Source organism: Temnothorax longispinosus, chromosome 6 (assembly GCF_030848805.1).
Source record: "Temnothorax longispinosus isolate EJ_2023e chromosome 6, Tlon_JGU_v1, whole genome shotgun sequence".
In the NCBI taxonomy this organism is placed as follows: domain Eukaryota; kingdom Metazoa; phylum Arthropoda; class Insecta; order Hymenoptera; family Formicidae; genus Temnothorax; species Temnothorax longispinosus.
Window position 1 is genome coordinate 12,517,920 of NC_092363.1, and position 10,753 is coordinate 12,528,672.

A 10,753-nucleotide genomic window follows, 5' to 3' on the forward strand; every position below is an offset into this window, starting at 1 on the left:
TTGCCAACTTCACAGATGTCTTGGATTGAGCGTTGTTTTTTAAGACAGTATAGGAAAAATATAATCTAGAATGGTACCTATTGTGAACTGTATAGAAATATTCGTTGCGTATCTGGCAATAGTCTATGTTCTTCATAGAAATGCGATAGTAACCGCGATCGTGGACGACGGAAGGCGCGCGGCGCGAGCGGCAACGTGGGCTCGCGCGGCGAGAGGATTCGGCTCGCGCCCGCTACGCGGCGCATCGCCGGTATATTCTCGCGTGATTAAGATTCAACATCGACCTTTATATCTAGGGCAGCTCGGCAGGGTCCCTACAGCGTTCTTAAGTTCGCACGTGGCGGACAGCTGACCGCCACAGCCTATAACGGCAACTTATTCAACTTATGTTTTTTGACATGACTGCAACAGACGTCTCGTTTTTTGTTCATCAGCGATATTCGGGATAAGACACAATCGGACAAGATATAATTGAATCATTCGTCTTTAAATTAACGTAGTAAAACGCGCTCTCAAAAGTCCCATACTTGATGGAAATATTTACTTCTGCGTATAGTTTTATTTTTTTATCTCTAAATTTTCCTATACTTTCTTGAAATCTTTTGCATATTATGACTATATCCTAGCCGTGCAAGATTAGTATGGTATTTACTTTGTTCGTGTATACTTGTATTTACGAGAAAAATTTTCTGCGTGTAGCTACCTTGGGTGAATTTTTCACATGGACGCTGCAATGCGCGGAATTCGTCGAGCAGCTCGAGACACGTTGTAGTGCCAAACGTCAGCGGCTCTCCGACAATCCAACGATCGGGCAAAGGCAATCGTTGGTTGCCCGAATCGCGCGACTCGAGGGTGTGAAGTCGCGATTGGAAAGACAATTTATCCATAGCGGTGGTGATTATGCGAACGCCGGTACCAGTGGCGACACGCGCGCGGCAGAACTCGTATGGCGAGAAATCGACGCCGGATTCAAAACGCGAATAATGACCGGTGCGGTAATTAATACAGACCATATAGAACCGCGACAGTTTTTGGAAGACGCCTGCAGCGTGGTGTGCAAGCGAATGCGAGACATTATAAAAATACATAACTCTGTCAAAGTGAACACCGCGTTCAACGGAGAGTTTGTGGCAGGTGATAAACGTGCCAATAAGAGTATATGTACAAATAACATAGAACTCTGTGGTACATCGCACTTGCGCGAGTGGTACGAGCTACATGTTATCGATCCCACATTAGCGAAACTCGAGGAGTTCCAAGAACGCGACAGTGGGTGGGCGTTGACTCGAATCCTCAATTTGACGGTAAGCGTCAACAAGTACAATCCTTTGCGCGCGGGGTGTCACTTGGAATTGCTTAAAGACATTAAAGTTAAGCACGCAGTGATCAATGTGCTGTCTATGGACAATGCGTGTTTTGCGTGGGCCGTGACGGCTGCTCTGCATCCAGCCGAAAGACATCCTGAACGGGAATCTTCATACCCGCATTATTCAAGGGTACTGAATTTACAAGACATTGAGTTCCCAATGACGTTGAGTTAAATTAAACAGTTCGAACGACTCAACGATATATCCGTCAATGTCTATACCATCGAGGGACAGAAGACTTCAAACGTTCTTCCAATACGGCTTACCGACCGCACGAGTGTTAAAAAACATGTAAATCTGCTGTACATGCAAGACCCACGAGACGACAATGTTGGACATTTTGCGTGGATTAAGGATCTATCCCGTCTCGTGAGCTCACAATTGAGCACGCACCATAGTCGGAAGTACATTTGCGATCGGTAAGTACTTCTACTTCATTTAATAATATATATTACTTTATATATATTTTTTTTAAATTAATAATATTTGTGTTTCTTTTTTGTAGATGTCTGCACTATTTCTACACGAGCATGAAATTGGAAGCCCACACCGTGGACTGCCGAGAGGTAAACAAATGCGCTATCAGACTACCGAGCGAGAACAACAAGTGGCTCAGCTTCAAGAACCACAGTAGGAAAGAGCGACTTCCCTTCGTGGTGTACGCCGATCTGGAGTGCGTGCTAGAGAAGACACAACCGGAGACGGAACACGCGTAATACGCCTATCAACATCATCGGGTATGTAGTATAGCATACTACGTACAGTGCTCGTACGACGAAACGTTACCGACGTATCGATTTCGTCGCGATAACGACTGCGTCGCGTGGTTCACCGAGGAACTCAAAGGATTGGCGCATCGCGTAAAGAACATCTTGTCCGACATTGTATGCATGGTAGACCTAACGCGAGACGAGTGGGAGACATTTCACAGCGCGACGAAATGTCACATATGCGAAAAACCATTCGCGCCTGATGATAATAAAGTGCCCGATCATTGCCACCTGACCGGGCGGTACAGAGGTCCAGCACACTCGACGTGCAATCTGAATTATAAGGATTCCCACTTCATCCCAGTAATATTTCACAATCTGTTGGGCTATGACGCGCACTTTATTATCAAGGAGATAGCTGCCGCGTTCGAAGGCTCAATCGATGTACTGCCCATAACAAAGGAAAAGTACATCTCATTTACTAAACACGTGAAAGACACCGCGGAAAGATCTGATTCGCGAAGCGATATAAAATTAAGATTCATCGACTCGTACAAATTTCGGTAAAAGTTTACAATAACTTACACAGCTCGGATTACTTTGACCTTGACATATGTTGTCAAGGACATAATACTGAGTAACTTTTCCTTATAACTTAGTCGGCGGTCGCTGCTTATTAAAAAGTTATAAACAAAAAAAGTTTGAAAAATATAGCAGCTATTTTGAGTTTTGGAAGGCATAAATGACTAATATATATGTCAAAATAGTTCACGCATACACTTTTCACGCAAACCGAGGTTCACCCACACCCTCCCTGCTTTCGGGGGAGGTGCGGTAGCTCCGAAATAGTTCACGCATACACTTTTCACGCGAACCGAGGTTCAACCACACACCCCCCCGTTTTCGGGGGAGGTGCGGTAGCCCCGAAATAGTTCACGCATATACTTTTCACGCGAACCGAGGTTCACCCACACCCCCCCTGCTATCGGGGGAGGTGCGGTAGCCCCGAAATAGTTTACGCATGGGTTAGTTGACGCGCTTTAAACAATTAAATACTGTTAAAGCACGTCATCTAACCTATGTAGATTAGTGACGCGCTTTAAAAGTTAAATACTTGTAAAGCGCGTCATCTAATCTACGTATTTTCCAAACTTTTTTTGTTAATAACTTTTTAACGAATAACGAGCAACGGCTAAAACCTTCTGAAGGTCACTCGGGGTCATAACCTTGACAACATATATCAAGGTCATTGAAATCGGTGAGGTCGCCAAACTTTTTTTTGTTAATAACTTTTTAATAAAAAGCGACCGCCGATTAAGTTATAAGGAAAAGTTACTCAGTATTATGTCCTTGACAACATATGTCAAGGTCAAAGTAATCCGAGCTGTGTAAGTTATTGTAAACTTTTACCCAAATTTCTGAGCGCGAGTCTCGCAAAATTGGCATCCTTCCTAGATAATGATAAATTAAAAATTATACGATCAAAATTTTCCGCGTTATCCGACGACAATTTCAAATTATTGACGCGAAAAGATGTCGAAGACGATGGGTCGAAGACGCGTCAAATTTCGACTTTAGCGCGATCGCTTCGGATTCGCCTACGGGCTATATTCTCGAGGTCGATCTTGAGTATCCGCAGGATAAACACGACGCGCACGCTGACCTACCGTTCTGTCCGATGCGCGATAATCCGCCCGGCAAACGGCAGGACAAACTTCTCGCCACGCTGCACGATAAGAAACGTTATGTCATCCATTATCGCAATCTGCAGCAGTGCACGTGCCATGGCCTACACGTCACTAAAATACATCGCGTATTGCAATTCGCTCAATCTGAGTGGCTCCGCTCTTACATCGAACTCAATACAAAATTCAGAACACAGGCCAAAAATGAGTTCAAAAAAACGTTATATAAATTAATGAATAACGCTGTTTTTGGGAAAACAATGGAGAATGTACGCAACCACGTCGATGTAAAATTAGTGACGACGTGAGAGGGTAGATACGGCGCGGAGGCAATGATCGCGCGACCGAATTTCCACAGCAGCAACGTGTTTTCAGAAAATCTGATAGCCATCGAACTGCGCAAACTCGAGGTGAAATTCGACAAACCGATCTACGTCGGCATGTGCATCCTCGACTTGTCGAAGGTGTGCCTATACGAATTTCACCACGATTACATGTCTCCCCTGTACCGCGACTCGTGTAGAATCATGTATACCGACACGGACAGTTTGATTTATCATATCAAGTGCGACGACGCGTACGAGAACATGAAACATGATATAGCCCGGTTCGACACGAGTGACTACGCGGTAGATAACGCTTATGATATGCCTCTCGTCAATAAAAAAGTGCCGGACCTGATGAAGGATGAAAACAACGGGGCCATTATGACCGAATTCGTTGAACTTAGGGCGAAAATGTACGCTTTGCGAGTCGATGGTAAGAAAGACACTAAAAAAACGAAAGGTGTCAAAAATAACGTTATCGCGCGCACCATCACATTTGACGACTACACGCGGTGTTTGAACGATAAGATCAAAATGACTCGACCGCAGTCGTGCATAAGATCGAAAATGCACGAAGTGTACACTATTAGCGAGACGAAAATCGCTCTGAGTCCGTACGACGATAAGCGATATATCGTGCCGGATTCGACCGATACGTTGCCGTGGGGACATTACCGAATATAACGTAATGTATATAATGTATATAATGTATGTATGTATGTATGTATGTATGTATGTATGTATGTATGTATGTATGTATATATATCTATGTATGTAGTATAACGTGGTCCCGGAGGGAACAGTGCGTTTTCCGGGGCTCCCTCCCAGAGTGCTGTGACGACACCCCCCCCCGGGGTGGCGCCATGAAGCATGAAAGTCACAATAGTCCTCGAGTAAATATCGTATTATATATGAGAAGGGATATTAATAAAGATATCGCACATGTATTTAGTATTTAATATTTTTTTATTATATACTTTATATGTATTACATATTTCAAACACTTTACATGTATCATTTTTATATTAAGAATAAAATACAGTTTGCACGAATTAAATCACATTGTCCTTGTGTATCCATGAGTTGTGCGATCCATCGAATCCCAGCCATTTCACGTAAACTTCGTCGCCCCTCCTGCGCAGTACTTTCTCCACGAGATACACGTCAGAATAAGTCGCGCGATGCAACTCATACTCGTAGAACGCTCCAGCGATGGATTTTCCACGATAGTCCTCGAGTAGGTAGGTTACGGGCGAGGGGCAAACCGCTGAGGGCATTGCGGTGTATTAGATTCGAGGCATTGTTAGCCCAGTCAAATTAGATTATTTTTGGGCGTTTGAATGAAAAAATTGCCGGCAAGCTGGAAATTGGTATACAGGTTTATTTTAGTGTTCTTTTAAACATACTAAAAGTCCCCATACATAGAGCGTGAGCCGGCTGCGCCATCTTGAAAAAAAGAGTACAAAAATGAGTTTTTTGCAAATAACTCGGAAATTATTAGTTTTACGGGAAAGAACATTCAGAGCGAAAATGTAGCTGATAAAATTCCTCGCAATTTGGTTTTTTGTAGAACTTCGTACGACCATTAGTTCCCAAGATAGATTTTTTTGAAGCATCGGGCAAATGAGGAAAGAGCTGTTTCTTCGAGTGTTTTTTCAAAATATCTCAGTTCTGACTGTCCGAAAGTAAAAAATGCATACAATGAAAGTGAAAGATAATTAAATTACCGCGCAACTAATATTTCTAGAAATATTACGGTTTAAATAAAATTTTGACTTTTGGAAATTGTGAGAATAAATATTTCCTCGCAATATAAGTCGGAAATGGGTAGTCCTACGTAAAAAATTGTTAAAATCAAGTAGAAAGGTTATTAAATTTTCATTATTTTGGTTTTTGACCGATTTGCATACGACTAATAGTCCCCGTCTTAAAAATTTGTCCCCATTAGTCCCCAATTTTTGATATCCGTAAAAGAAACGGTTTTTAGGTACACTTCTCAAAATGGCGGACTTTCGAGTTATCTTTTTTAAAAAAATACACATGTTTCTTGAAGTTTATTAAATTATCTTTAAAATGATTTTTTATTTGACTTTCTGTGATGAATACTTCCAGAGATATAGCCTTTTAAATATTTGTTTATGTTAAAAATTTCTTAATAATTTACAGTTTTTTACAAAACATGACATAAAATTACTTTAGAAAAAATAATATCGACATTTTTTCAAAAGTTTATATGCATATGTATGTGATCCTGCAGTGAAACCGGTTTTGAAATAAAAGTTTTTAAAAAATTGTTATTTCAATTATGCCTTTCTTAAGAGTTTTCGTAAAAAAATGGAGTTTGCCACACTTTTTTGTAATTTTCTCAGTTTCTATGAGAGATACGTACAAAATGTTTCAGACCAAATTTGAAGCTTATAAAATTTCCTGAAAAACAGTATATTCGGCATTAATATGTGACCAACAATTATACCAACAACAGATGCTAGAATAATGTTACTCTTTTTTCCTTAGTTTACCGTAATTTTTAATGATTTAAATATTGTCGAAAAAATTTATTTGGAAATTTTTGCGGTTGGCGTAAGTTTCAAATCTCATTATACATTATGTAAGCTTCCCGTTGGTCTTTGGGTTAAATTTTTAAGACGGGTAGTATTCGAGATATAGAGCGTCAAAAGTAGCCGCAACAAATTTCTGTTTTATATACAGAGGCGAGCACACAGTGCAAGTAAGGGATGCATATTTATTGTTGAAATACTAATAATTAAACCAATAAAAACATGAAAAACTGCATATGAAACAAAAATTTGTTGCGGCCACTTTTGACGCCCTATATCTCGAATACTACCTGTCTTAAAAATTTAACCCAAAGACCAACGGGAAGCTTACATCATGTATAATAAGATTTGAAACTTACGCCGACCGCAAAAATTTCCAAATAAATTTTTTCGACAATATTTAAATCATTAAAAATTACGGTAAACTGAGGAAAAAAGAGTAACATTATTTTAGCATCTGTTATTGGTATAATTGTTGGTCACATATTAATGCCGAATATACTGTTTTTCAGGAAATTTTATAAGCTTCAATTTGGTCTGAAACATTTTGTACGTATCTCTCATAGAAACTGAGAAAATTACAAAAAAGTGTGGAAAACCCCATTTTTTTAATAAAAACTCTTAAAAAAGGCATAATTAAAATGACAATTTTTTAAAAACTTTCATTTTAAAACCGGTTCCACTGCAGGATCACATACATATGGATATAAACTTTTGAAAAAATGTCGATATTATTTTTTCTAAAGTAATTTTATGTCATGTTTTGTAAAAAACTGTAAATTATTAAGAAATTTTTAACATAAACAAATATTTAAAAGGCTATATCTCTGGAAGTATTCATCACAGAAAGTCAAATAAAAATCATTTTAAAGATAATTTAATAAACTTCAAGAAACATGTGTATTTTTTTAAAAAAGATAACTCGAAAGTCCGCCATTTTGAGAAGTGTACCTAAAAACCGTTTCTTTTACGGATATCAAAAATACTATTAGTCGTATGCAAATCGGTCAAAAACCAAAATAATGAAAATTTAATAACCTTTCTACTTGATTTTAACAATTTTTTACGTAGGACTACCCATTTCCGACTTATATTGCGAGGAAATATTTATTCTCACAATTTCCAAAAGTCAAAATTTCATTTAAACCGTAATATTTCTAGAAATATTAGTCGCGCGGTATAACATAAATAATGCATTTTGTAGGTAATTTAATTATCTTTCACTTTCATTGTATGCATTTTTTACTTTCGGACAGCCAGAACTGAGATATTTTGAAAAAACACTCGAAGAAACAGCTCTTTCCTCATTTGCCCAATGCTTCAAAAAATTCTATCTTGGGAATTAATGGTCGTACGAAGTTCTACAAAAAACCAAATTGCAAGGAATTTTATCAGCTACATTTTTGCTCTGAATGTTTTTTTCGTGAAACTAATAATTTCCGAGTTATTCGCAAAAAACCCATTTTTGTACTCTTTTTTTCAAGATGGCGCAGCCGGCTCATGCTCTATGTATGGGGATTTTTAGTATGTTTAAAAGAACACTAAAATGAACCTGTATACCAATTTTCAACTTGCCGGGAATTTTTTCATCCAAAAATCTTAATTTGACTGGGCTATGTAGGTATTGCTAAGAATTGCTTGGGTATTGGTAGGCATTGGTGGGCATTAATCGGCATTATTTCTTGCTGGGGCATTAATGTGCATTATGCCGAACATTATTAAATTATTAGGCACTGTTACGCTTTATTTTATAAAAATAAAGCATAACAGTGCCTATTAATAATTGTTTGTCAAATGTTATATTTACAACACGTAAAAAAGCGTTAATGTTGAGTAAATTATAGAGGTTGTAATGCCCCACGCGTGAGGCATTGCGATCAGTCACCGCGCGCGATCGTCATTTTTTTACAATTGCATCTTACATCGGACGTGTAGTTCGGACGTATAGTTCTATAACCTATATTTTGATGTCTGAATTAGTGTGTTTCTGTACAAATCTATTGTTAAGGTAAAAATCAGTTCATATATTGTAGTTTGAATAATATAATTCTTATGAATATACATATGATATATACATATGTATAATACATAAAAGAAGAGAAGATATTTAACCTTTAAACTAATCAAACTGTAAGCAGATTATTTTATTTGGAAAAGTTTTCACACATTTTTTATAACTTTACTTATAATACAGTACAATCCGGTACTTCGATAATTCAATAATCCGGCATTCTCGCGGATTTCTGCGACTTCTTGGGCAAGAGGCACGAACGGACACGAGGTAGGTTTAATGCTTACGTATATTGTTCATTAGTGACTTCTATTCATTAGTGACTATTAGATCGCCGTTTTTTTAGTTTTATTTTATTTGCTGTAAATTCAGAAGTTTTAAAATGCTCAATTATTTTATTTATCTCATATATTCTTTACATTCCAATAGTCCGGCAAATCTATTAATTCAGCACAACCTGATTTTTAATAGTGCCGGATTAGTGAGATTGTATTATATTTTATCATCTAGTTATATGTATATCAAAAATATATACTTTACAGATGGCAGACATTAACGCAGGATCTGAGATAGACGAGGAGATAGATAACGTCGAGCAAAAATTAATCAATTCTTCAGAAGCTGATGTTTTCGCCGAAGTTGAAATGTCTTTAAATATAAAAATCCCTGAAACTTTAAAGAACTTATTAATAGTTAATGGTTTTGATAATGAGATCGTTATAACTTCCTGGGATTTAAAAGGAGAGGATAAAATGAATTACTCTGCAGGGGAAAAAATGTGTTCCTCATCTGTAATCAGTCATTTAAAACAAATAGCTAATACTAACGGCACAATTGCTTACTTAAATATAATGAATTTCGTAATACTATCTTTCCTAGATGAATCTACACCTAGTATTCGAGTTTATTATATGTGGTACTCAGTCTTTTTTCTAAGAATATGGCGAGCATGGATAAAAAGAAACAAGCGTTATACTATAAAAGACAATTTTTTAACTAGTAACTGTTACCTATGTATAAAATTAAATGCACATAATTTAATCAAACTAATTACATTGTTTAAAAAGAACAGCCAAACTCTGATGCCTGAAATGTTTCGCCCGACAATTTTTAGCAGCCAAATGTGCGAAAAGCTTTTTCGGACAGCTCGATCTATGACTTCCACTTATTCTACTGTCATTAATTTTAGTATAAAAAATTTAATTTATCGTATTGACAGGATTAAACAGATAGATGCTATAACGAATGATCTTTCAACGATATTTAAATTTCCCAGAGAAGACAAAAAAACGTCAAAAGTTTAAAATGTTCTTACACATGAAGTCATACAAAATTTAAATATCAAAGAAATTGTTGAGGAGGCTTTAAAAAATGCTATAAAAAATACTGAGGAATTAGGTATGGAAATAGAAAGTGATACAGATTGGAAATTTGTTGATATCCCTTTACAAATGTTAGAAGATGATTATAAATTCGATGATGTAGAACGTGAAATTGATAACGATTGCACTATAAACGCTAGAAGCACAAATACCAAGGATGTTGACAACTCAATTTTATTTGATAATTCTAACGATTATAAGTTAAAGAATCTAGAATTGAAAGACTTTTCCAAACAGTTATCACAGACATCAATAACAGAAAACTCGCCTTTCGTGGAAGTTACAGTAAATGACAAAATAATGATTGTTAAAAAATCTTCTTATTGTTGGTTTCTTGATGAATGTAAAGGTAAAGTCAGCACGGATAGATTACGAAGATTTATCACTGGTAACAAAACAACAAATAAAAGAACGAAAAGCTGTACAAAGATGCAACCTAAAAAAAACAAAAAAATCTCCAAAAAGTTTCCAGTTTTTCTGAAGAAGATCAAATGCGTAATGAGTCAAAAGCAGAATGTTTATTTGAAAATGATCCAAACGTTTGTAACGCGAACATATCTGAAATATTATTAAAAAAGTATTATGTTGTTTTCTATGATGACAACTATTATATTGGCCGGGTTGTTGATCATCGTAATGACAACAAAGTGAAAATGAAATTTTTAAAATCTGAACCTGCCTGCCCATCGAGAAATACTATCTCACAGTGTCTTG

At 37.1% G+C, this 10,753-nt stretch overlaps 1 long non-coding RNA gene across 1 annotated transcript; it reads left to right on the plus strand.

Annotated features, from left to right (window-relative positions):
* Positions 1-8,195: 8,195 nt before the first annotated feature.
* On the plus strand, positions 8,196-10,708 carry LOC139815034 (uncharacterized). Its single transcript, XR_011732651.1, has 3 exons — positions 8,196-8,654; positions 8,841-8,927; positions 9,200-10,708. It is a non-coding gene; the product is annotated as an uncharacterized lncRNA (long non-coding RNA).
* The last annotated feature ends 45 nt before the right edge of the window (positions 10,709-10,753 follow it).